General features: G+C 41.1%; 1 protein-coding gene across 1 annotated transcript in view; it reads left to right on the top strand.

Moving 5' to 3' along the window:
- BNC2 (basonuclin zinc finger protein 2) overlaps positions 1-11,588 on the top strand; it is a 418,491-nt gene that overhangs the window by 64,863 nt on the left and 342,040 nt on the right. The gene's annotated exons all lie outside the window — the stretch shown is intronic.

Below are 11,588 nucleotides of genomic sequence, written 5' to 3'. Positions count from 1 at the left end.
AGGAGCCCTCTAATGGTTTCTCGGCAATAATTACTATCTCTCTCCTCCTTGCTATTCAACATGACAGGCACTTGTAGAAGTCGCAGCTAATATATTTGCACTCTAACTGGCCCCAATGCCGAGTTTCCTTGAGTATGTTTGGCTAAGAAGTGAATGATGACCGTGTTTTTTTCTTTGAGAAAATTTCTCTAATGCAGAAGACAGTCATTTTATTTTGGATACTAAGCAGGCATGTGGCGTAACATGAGTGCTTGTGAAAAAAAATGATGCATTAGCTGTGGACTGCCCATTGCATGTCTCCTGTATTAGGAGTTGACGATATTGAAACAGGGGGAAAACTTTTATGGGCTGTTTTACTAGTGTAATGATAACTACAGGCTTGAGCCAGAACTAAAGAATGGGAGAAGTTTATATGGAAGTAAGCCTTCAGACAGCTGTCCTTAGGCTATACAATAAAGGACTGTTCCTTTGTTTCGACTAACTTATGATTGGGAGGCAGTAGTAATTATTTTTCTGCATTTCTGTTTTAAAGAGGGTGTCTTAGAATAAAACATTTTGCTTTTTCTTTTCATTGTTTTCTCATTGACTTCATGAAGTAGGTCAGTTTTGCTTGTCGCCATATTTACTTTTTAAAAGTCACGTGAAATCTCCTAGGTTAGTATTTGTTTCGTGAATGGGCTTGGATTCTTTTCAGATTCTCCAATAAAGTTTTTTTGCTCAAGTACGACATTTAAAGATAATGAATATCTTGATTATCAATAGGGTGATCACTGTTTTTGCTAAGATCTTTGGAGAAGTTGAAGGTCATAAAAAGCCTTCCATAAGAAAATACAGGAGGAAGGAAAAAATCAGAGAAAAATAGAATTGCGTAGAATGCCCTGGATTTTGAAGTCATTTTTACAAGTGGTATATGTTTGTGGGGAGAGAATTACAATCATTTCTGGGTTTTCTTTCATCGAGTCGGGTCTCAGGGCTCTATTATATTGAATATAACTTCTTTTTGGGGAAGATGAGAAGACATTAGGCACAGCTCGATTTTTGGCAATTATTTTCCTCTTCTGCTTCTAAAACAACATACAGCTGCCTGAGAGAAAAGCGTCTTACCTTTTTTTCCGTGTCAGAAAGAGGAGAAAGAGAACTATCTTTGAAACATACTTAAAGCACATGATGAAAATGAAAGGTTTTTTTAAAAAACCTTTTAGAATCTATTTCCTTTGTGCCAGGTACCAGATGTTGATGTTGGCAGTGCTTAAGAGGGTCACAGAGCATTTACAACCACTAGGCTGTGGGGAATAAAATTCCAGGTCTGTTGCACCCAAGGTTATTTAAAACTTGTATTTACCTAGTGGTAACTGCTGCAAAAGTACTTTTCCTATCTGAGCCTCTCTTAAATAGATACCTTAGAAATACATGATCAATGAAATTTCTGCAAAATAGATTTATATTCCAAAGGCTCTTAGCATTACAAAGGTCACTGGTTCCATTTAAGTCTCTTTTTTCAACGCGAAAAGCAGATTGCTGTCAACTTTGTTAGACACGATTGGCATTACTTGTGAGCTATCCATTTCCAATTAGAAGCCAGAAGCTGTGCTCCTTTTATATGCATGTGCCAAAAAGGCATTACCCTCCCCCACTACACACCCATATTTAAATGATATTTCCTTAGTATCCTCTAGAAGTATGATTTTGAGAAAAAGCAGGACTCTTTGTCCCTCTCTGCAGAGTTTCTTCTGTGGGTGAGCTGAAGTCCTTTTTGTCACTGATAGGATTGTAGGGGAGGAATGTTTTCCTCCACCCTCTTAGGGTCTCTGGCTGGGTCTGAAAATTAAACTGACAAAGACATATCTGGAGATGTATAGGTTGTTTTTTTTTTTTTAAACAGGAGAAAAGCATACAAATGTATTTAGTATAAGCTTTACGGGACATGGGAACCTTCATAAGAAAATGAAGACCCAAAGAAACAGACCTGAGTATTTTATGCTAGGTTTTTGAAGAGTACACAGTTCTGGAGGGATATGGTACGTTAAGGAGGAGAAGGAAATTGTAGTGAATTGGGGGAAACCTAGCAAGGCTTGTTTGTGAGGATTCTTTTCTGCATCCCTTTGTGTTCGGAGATAAGATGCTCCTTTCCTCTGGGTATAGGGAGGGCACCTGGCATTATGAGGGTTTTATGGCCTGATCCAGGGAAGAAGGACGAGGGGAAGTCCTTCCGGCTTCTGCCATTTTCTCAAACTCCTTCAACTTAAAATGTTCAGCATGCCAGGGAGCTTTATCTTGGTGTTCTGAACTCCATCTGGATAATAGGGTTAATAGTTTCAATGCAAAAACAGGATTTTGGGAAATAAAGTTCTGAAAAACAAAGCATTCTCACAAGAGAACTTGTTGGTGATCATTATAGATTATTGTTTCTTCTGGTTGTGCTCATTATAAATTCTTGTTTCTTCTGGGTGTAACACTGGGAGGAGTCAGATGGTGACCTTACTGAGCTTTACCAGAGGATTTTTTTTTTTTTTTTTTTTGCGGTACGCGGGCCTCTCACTGTTGTGGCCTTTCCCGTTGCGGAGCACAGGCTCTGGACGCGCAGGCTCAGCGGCCATGGCTCATGGGCACAGCCGCTCTGCGGCATGTGGGATCTTCCCGGACCGGGGCACGAACCTGTGTCCCCTGCATCGGCAGGCGGACTCTCAACCACTGCGCCACCAGGGAAGCGCCTTTACCAGAGGATTTTAAGTATTTTTGCTATAGCTGTCAATTGAGATTTTACTCAAGAAATTTGAATTTATTTATAAATACAATGGGATTAATTTTTCCTAAGGCTCTACTTCCTTTCTTGTTCCTCCCCAAAAGAATTAGTTTCTTTGTCTGTAGAAAAGGATATTTCAAATAGTTTAGCTGTCAGGAAGAAGGAAAAAAACCCCTAAAAACTAGAACTAGTCATGGGTTGTTGCCTCTGGGTGCTGGGATTGTGACTAATTTTTGTTTCTTTATGCTTTCTACACTTTTGAGATTTTCTGTAGCTAGAGTATATTGCTTGTAGAATCAGGAAAAAAAGAAAAAAAATATGGATTTTAGTTGATTTTGATATGCCTAAGGAGTCAAACATTACCCATTCTAATGGCAGACCCTGGAACCTTGGTTCTGGACAATAAAAAAAAAACAAAGCCCTGTTGATGATGGTATAGCTTTCAGAGCCACCTGCCATTTGAATTGGTGGTACATACAGGTGCGGACCACCTTCTCATGGGGTTTGCTGGTGACCAAAGGAAATAGTTGGGTTTATAGCTTAAATGGCAGAAAGGGCTCACCATTGTTGCTGTTACTGCCACGTGCTTCTTTTCCTTCTACCTCCCGTGTATATGTTCTGTGGACCTATTTTTATTTTGTAATACCCATTCTGTATTTGTGCAGTGGAAATGGGTTTACAGGGTGGTGGGGAGAATTGTGTGGGTAATTTCAGAATTTCCTCTATCATGTCTGTATAGGTTAGTGGAGAATGCCATATAAAATAGCATAAAATGAGTACCTGCCTGCTGGGTGGATGTGCTTAGGATTCCCTTGTAATTCATACAGTCCTTAGTGTAGTTTTGAATGTTACTTCGAGTTGGAGGAATTTCTTTGAACTGTATCATGTTATAGTCACTTGGAAAAACTACATGGAATGCTAGTGTTTGGACTCAGAAGACTGCTTTGTTACTTTTTAAAATTTTTTTTCATTTTTTGCGGTACACAGGCCTCTCACCGTCGCGGCCTCTCCCGTTGCGGAGCACAGGCTCCGGACGCGCAGGCCCAGCGGCTACGGCCCACGAGCCCAGCCGCTCAGCGGCACGCGGGATCCTCCCGGACCGGGGCACGAACCCGCGTCCCCTGCATCGGCAGGTGGACTCCCAACCACCGCGCCACCAGGGAAGCCCTGCTTTGTTACTTTTTAAGTGTGATCTTGGGGCTCGTATTTTCAACTCTGAACTTGGTTATCTTCATCTGTAAAATGGAGACACTAATAAACACCTTCCATTAGGATCATCGTGGGGTTATAAGGAAGTATTTTGTAAATCCTTGTTTGTTTTATTTATCGACTCAGCTACTTTTGGCAAACTACCTAAATTTCAGTGGAGGTGATTTGGATCAAATCCCCGACTTCACAGCCTGGAGCCAAATTGCGTTTGTCCATTCTCTTTGGAAGAGGGGAGGTCAAAGATGTATGATTTTAATCTTGTTTTTGTGAGAGGCTGTGCCTACTCTAACCCCCATAGCTTCCATTAAAAAACTCAAAAATAATTCTTCATTTTCTTTTCCTAATTACTTGGCAGAAATTTAGAATTAAAAGAGAGAAACTAGGAACAACCAACCTTTGCTTCAACAAAAGGGATTCATGGGTCCTAGAGACCAAAGAAATCAGCAGGAATGCCCAGGGTGGATTGATGGATTGCAGAGCCTGGCTGGTAATTACTTTCACGGAGCTAAAACATTAACTTAATGCACAGAAGCGAGGCCAGCTGAAAATCAGGATTTGGATCCTTCCCTCCCTCCGCCATGGTTATACCACACTTTTCTTCTGGAGGCAGTCTTCTCTTCGGTGGGATAGCCCTTCTTCCCTTCCTGGGACTTGGCATGGATTTTCATGCCCCACCCTGACAGACTTGGGTTGTACCCTTTTGCTTTGGTTGTCCTGGGCAACTGTTGGTGGGGACATATGACTGTTAAGCTCAGCCAGCTTTTGGGGTAGCAAGAAACCCCAGTTCCTGAAGAGTTTTCAGCTAGATATCGACAGATTTAGCTTATCTTGGGGTTCAGATTTCTAGAATTGGCAAGCTTTAGCTTTTGGACTTTTGTGACACTTACCAGGTAAGCACGTTGTTGATTGTTAATAACTTTCTAGTGTGTTGGAAATGATTGTCCGTAGGACATTTAGTGACATGATTATTGAGTGATACGTGTTTGCCGTGGGTCCGGAGGGGCATGTGTATATTTTGTGTATATTTTCAGGTGATTGTCAAATCCATAGTACTTGAGAGCATATTTACTCTACAATGCTCTCAACCTCAACCCTTCTATTATGAAGTGAAGAAATTGTGTAACTAGAGAGATGAAACCATTTCCAGCTCATTAGCACCACGAATGGACTTGGAAGTCAAGTTTTCTGACTTCAAGTTTATGGGGATAAGACTAGTAGCTACCTTATGGGATTTAGAGAGAATTAAATTTTAAAAAATCTATACTGAGGGTTAGGAACAGTGACTGACGCAGAAAAAGACTTAACAAATGAAAGCCACTGTCATTGTTATTATCATTTTTACTTTTTATTATTTTTCTCGTTACCACCACCACCATGTTGTGTAAGATTGTCAAGCAGTGTTCTTTGGTGTGTGCCAGGTTGGGGAACCCCACCTTTTGCCAGCAAACTGAAGCAAGTACTCAACTTATGGCTCTATTTAAAGGAAATTGCACAAGGTTTGACACTTGACTTCCATAAACACCCACAGAAAGCATTGGTAGAAGATAACTGAACGATAATTTGCAATCCTAATTTTGAATTTTGTGTATTTTGTGTGTATTTATGGGTTGATTATATTTCTAACATAAAAAGATTTGTCAAATGTGATTCTGTCCAAGTACACCCTCCTGAAACAGCAGGGATTCCCTGCAACCATGGTTCATTGTTCAGCAGTCTCCTGTACTTCTTTGTTTCCTTAGCCGTCTACATGGAATATGTAATATTTCAAGTATTTAAGTTTCCTAATCCTGTCAGCCCAGGGCTTTATGTTGGAAGACTTTAGTTACGAAATCTATTCTGACGTAATTGTTTAAAAGATCAGACTTTTGAGGAATTTTTTATGATATGGGAGTATATTCACAATATGTTAGTGGAAAAGAAATGGCTGCAAAGCTATAAGGATGACGCCAACTTTGTGGCATATAAAAGGGTATATATATGAAGAAGAAATACTGGAAGGAAATATACAAATGAGTAATAATAGTGTTATCTATTCTCTGGGTAGATTAATAACAAATATGTTGATTACTAACAAATATGTTTTTTAAATTTTTACAAATAATTTTTAAACTTTCTTTGAATTACCTGCAACTCACTTATACTTTGTATAAACTATTTTAAGAAGAAAGAAATTGTCAGTTGTGTCTTGGTAGGATAGTGATTGTTGAATGCCATCCTGTGTCATACTAGTTTAACTCTGTGTTTGATGTACTTGCTGTCTCACAGGCAGTGTAGCTTAGTAGATAGAGTGTGGACTCTGGAATCAGGTGGGCTTGGGTTTCCACCCCGTTGTCTTCATTTAAGAGTTTCCGGATTGGGCAAGTTGCTTCTCGGAGCCTTCGTTCTGGTTAAATCGGGGATGCCGTCTCCTCTGCAAGGTTTCTTAATTCTGAAAGTGGCTTGCTCTTGTAGGTGCTCAGTAAATACTAGTCCTTTTCTCCTCCCAGCCATTACCCTGACTTCCCCAAATTCCACAAGGATCAGAATAAAGGAACTTGGAAAAAAGTTTTAGTTTCATACTAACATTTTCAGGTGGTTTGCCTTTTTAATCATCTTTTTACTGTAAAAGTCTCGGTTTCTGTAAGTCTCACATCCTGGGGAACCAAACTCACGACAGTCTTGAAGTGTCTTACTTCAAAGGGTGAGAAAACTGAGCAAACCAAAGTTGTGATGCGCTCTCTGGAGCAGTGTTTGTGAGCATATCAGCCTGGGAATGCTGAGTAAGAGCCTCGCCATCCACCAGCCCCTGGCAGTGATGCGGAGGGTGTGACGAGGACTCTGGGGCTGAGGTAGGGTTTGTAATTGCATGGCCGTCTGGCCTGCCCCAAGCATTCTTTTCCCTTCCAGGATTCCTGTAATTGTCATCAGATGGCTCAGTCTCCCGAATGTTTCCGGTATTGCAGTGACTTCTGGAGTGTGTTTAAGGAGAAAAAAAGGCCGGAATTAGCAGTCATCATTTGTTTGTGTCTGTTCTGTTGTGTGTGATGCGTACAGATCAGGCATGTCTGGAGTATAGAGAAATCCGTCAGATGTACAGTCCTTACCATCTTCTCTAGCACCTTCCTACTTCTTTTGCTGATTCTTTTCCACCTGCACTGCTCTAAAGGAAAACAAAATTGAGGAAAGATGCAGGAGGTGGCCCTGTTTTCAGCTGTAGTCCTTTATTCTTTTGGTCTCTTTACTTCTGGGGACATTTATAGAGCATTGCATCTTTCTTGGAGTGCAAGGCTCCAGGAGGTTAGGAGCTGGACCGGAAAGAGGCCCTGTGAAGTATGGTTCAAAGTCTTGGCTGTGGAGGAAAGGAGACATTTGAGATAGACCTTGAATTTCAACTGATAGAATTTGAATGACAGATATGATAGCATTAATTGACAAAGCAGGTGTTAAGGTGGAAAGAACAGCCCAGTAGCACAGTGATAGAAAAGGTGAGATGTGTTTGGAGAGGAGTATAGGATGCAGGTGAGCTTAAAAATAAGAAAAACTTTGTAAATTTGCATTCATTCTTTGAAGAGGGGTCAGCCTAATGATTCCAATTTTAGGCTGAATGCTGTCTGTAAAGGTAAAGAAGGAATGGCTCATGCCTTCAAAGTGGGTCCCATTCTGAGTATTTCAAGGTAGTAGTTGAATTTTCCTTCATCATAAGCCTGTAACTAAAAACGTAACTCTAGGAAGATACCTTGCGTGGGGGTAATTTTTTAATCAGGTGATCTATAATTAGACCTTGACTGCTTTCCTAGGAAGGGAAAAATAGCCTAAATGAAAAAGGACAGCTAAATTTTTTTTGAGTTTTTTTTCTTTTTTGATGTGCGGACCATTTTTAATGTCTTTATTGAATTTGTTACAATATTGCTTCTGTTTAATGTTTTGGTTTTTTGGCCCGGAGGCATGTGGGATCTTAGCTCCCCGACCAGGGATCGAACCTGCATCCCCTGCATTGGAAGGAGAAGTCTTAACTACTGGACCGCCAGGGACGTCTCAAGGACAGCTAATATTTAAAAAACCAAAAATGGAGTGATCGCCACATCTAACCACGTGTGTTTTTCCACCGCCTCATTCCCTAAGCAGAGCCTGAGTAGAGAGGTGAGGTTGGATAGGATTGCTCAACTAGATCATTTTGGGAAGCGGAAAATTGAAGATAACTGAAACGGTTTCTTCTGATTCATGCTGTTGGCTGAGAAATTGTGCTTTTTAAAAGCTCCTTTGCTTTAGTGGCTCTTACTCACCAAACCAGTGAAATAGTTCATTGCACTGTGGTGCCCCTGTTTGTGTAGAGGTGGAGCGTTCTCTAAACTTACAGGGACCCGGCTCTAGACAGTCATGTAAACTATTTCAGAGTTGTCAGATGGATCTTTTACAATAATTGAATTAAATTCTGATGCCTACCCTAAAACCCATTCTACCTCTTTCTTCCGGCATGGGAAATGGGAACAGCAAAGCCCTTAATCTTAGCAAGGATCCAAGATAGCTCATGATTAATATAAAATCTCAAGTCATGATAATTTCATCCCCCTTAGCAGTGATTGGTCTGATAGCAGGCATGTGACTAAGTTCTGGCCAATAATTTGTAAGAGGAAGTCCTCTGGACAAGGGGAGTGAAAGTTACCCATCTGGAATGAAAAACAGATTCCTGATTGGAGTTTGTCAGTGATGCTTAGTGAGGCACTGAGCAGACATGGGAATGAGCATGGCAACAGGAAAGGTAGAGCTGGCGTCCTTGACACCTAGCCCAGGGCTGCTACTTCTGACTGCTTGTTCTGTGAGAGAGCTAATTGTTTAAGCTCTTATAAACTGGATTTTTAATCACCTGAGGCCAACCTAATTTTTATCTCATAAGATGTTTATGCTTTTATCATGCCCCTTCTAGTATTTTCCCTTCAATTTGGAAAGTAGTTCTTGTAATCTATAACTTAAATCACACTGTGTATCATTTAAAGCAGTGGTCCCCAACCTTTTTGGCACCAGGGACCAGTTTCGTGGAAGTCAATTTTTCCATGGATTGGGGGGTGGGTGGGATGGAGGGGCTGGGGATGGTTCAAGTGGTGATGCGAGCGATGGTTCAGGCGGTAACGGGAGTGACGGCAGATGAAACCTCACTCGCTTGCCCGCCGCTCACCTCCTGCTGTGCCGCCCGGTTCCTAATAGGCCACGGACCGGTAGTGGTCCGGGGCTCGGGGACCCCTGATTTAAAGTAGTTTCTGTCTCAAGACATGAGAGGCAAGTACCTCTTTTTTGGAGGGAAACTAGAACTGACCCTTCCCAAAGCAAGTGCACTGCTGCCAGTGAAGTCATCTTGTGGGCCATCTTGTTTTCACCACAGGTGGTACCTTGGTGAAAGGTGTGATGGGACAGACATGTTTGAGTTTGGTTTGCATTAGTTCATTTTGTTTCTGTTGTTTGTAAATTGGGTGCGCTTTGCTTAGGCGACTTATTTCTGCTTTCGATTGTTATGATTGGTAATAAGAGAAAGAAATAGCCTAAAAATACATTCTCTCGCAAGGTTATTCAGTTTTTAGTTGGTGTTTCTTTGGCCTGTAAGGTTTGCGTTGGTGTCTGACTTTGTTGAAAATTCTTTTATGATATTTAAGCTATTCCTTGCAGTATATTTTCCCTTTTAGTAAAGAAAACTCACTTTCTTTGCTAAGATGAACTGTCATTAGGACTGCTTGGTATTGAGAATATTTCTCACTTAATACCCCTAATGAGATACAAATGTTCTAAATGTGTCCTTATGAGTTGATTATATTTAGGGAGGAATCTACTTATTTTAGTTAACCAATCCCATTGCTTTCCTATCATGCATCCTTATTAGGCTCCCATGTTCCTGTTCCATATGGAGTTCCTTGTGAAATCAGACCTCAGCAAGCACTGTTGTCACCTTTCAGGGTCAGTGGTACTGAAAATGTTGATGACTTTGTTGGCTCTATGTATCTTGTTTTTGTTTTTGGCTGAGTTGGGTCTTTGTTGCTGTGCGCGGGCTTTCTATAGTTGCGGCAAGTGGGCGCTACTCTTCGTTGTGGTGCGTGAGCTTCTCGTTGCGGTGGCTTCTCTTGTTGCGTAGCACGGGCTCCAGGCACGCGGCGCTCAGTAGTTGTGGCGCATGGGCTCAGTAGTTGTGGCTCTCGGGCTCTAGAGTGCAGACTCAGTAGTTGTGGCACACCAGCTTAGTTGTTCCACGGCATGTGGGATCCTCCCGGACCAGGGCTCGAACCTGTGTCCCCTGCATTGGCAGGTGGATTCCCAATCACTGTGCCACCAGGGAAGTCCCTGCATCTTGTTTTTATAGCACTCTTCCTTTTTTATACAGTCATGATAAATACAGTTCCTTCCCCTATTCTTGAAAAGTGAATTTTATTTCTTAGTTGGTTCTTTTCTGGTATTTATACTTACTAGCATAAAATAATTGAATATTTTTGGACCCTCCTCCCCTACTTTTGTGGCTCCTTCTGTAGGCTGGGAATGGTCTTCTTAGCTCCTTGGTTCTCTGGACATTGTCCATCTTTGACCTTTTGCCAAAAATCTGAAAATGTTCAAGTAAAACTAACTGGTTACTCTGAGTCATACTGAATCAGGTTTGCCCAATTTCTAGGAGTCAGTGTTTTACCCCTTTCAATGACCATGTCCTTCTACTTTCTGAGGAAAGTAGACAAGTCAGCGAAGAAGTTTCAAAGAACTTGACCTGTGGAGTTACACCTTGTGAGTTCAAATACTAGCCTCAAAGTTTACTCTGCATGCCCTTGGCCACATTATATGACTTCCCTGTGCTTCAGCATTCTTCTGTGAAGTGGAGACTATCCTGGTACTTCTGTTGTACCATGAGAATTCTCTTGTGTCATGAGATTCTTATGAGAAGGTTTATGAAAAGCTCATACAGTAGTGCCTGGTGCCTACTAAATGTATGGTTGATAGGATAGTATCTGGTTGAATTGTTCAAAGTACTCTTTAAAATCTGTTTCTCCTTTGGCTCTCAGAACCACCTGGTGAAAGAGGAAGTATTATTAGCCCTATTTTATAGGGCACAATGTTAGAATGTAACTTTGTTACTAGTGATAGAATTGTTACTAGTGATAGATAGATATAATTGGTTATACTTCAGTGTGAATTGGGTCTTGAGGAAGTTGCCCTGTTTTTGTGATGTTATAAATTAGAAGATGCAGATGGGAAGGGCATCAACTCCTATTCCTTAAATCCGTCCCAGTGGTGAGCCAGTTCATTCGTTCTAAAGTTACTTATTTATTTGCTAAACAAAGATATTTCTCACTTTGCATGGTTCCAATATGCACAGTTTTCAGTTATTATGGTTAATTAAATAATACCACCCCCCAACAACACAGTTCAAATATGTTATTATGTTACATTAACAGTGAGTAATTGTATTAAAGTACAACCAGCACATCTTGTTATTTGATTCATGAACAGACAGCAAAAGGTGTAGCTGTGTTGCCTCCTCGTCTCTCAGAGATAAATTTGTAACTTTTTAAAAAAAAAATAAATTTATTTGTTTTTATTTTTGGCTGTGTTGGGTCGTCGTTGCTGGGCGTGGGCTTTCTCTAGTTGCGGTGAGCAGGGGCTGCTCTTCATTGCAGTGCGTGGGCTTCTC

This window comes from Globicephala melas, chromosome 6 (genome assembly GCF_963455315.2).
Source record: "Globicephala melas chromosome 6, mGloMel1.2, whole genome shotgun sequence".
Lineage (NCBI taxonomy): Eukaryota > Metazoa > Chordata > Mammalia > Artiodactyla > Delphinidae > Globicephala > Globicephala melas.
Note: the sequence above shows the minus strand (reverse complement) of the source record. Positions and strands in the feature narration are given on the sequence as shown.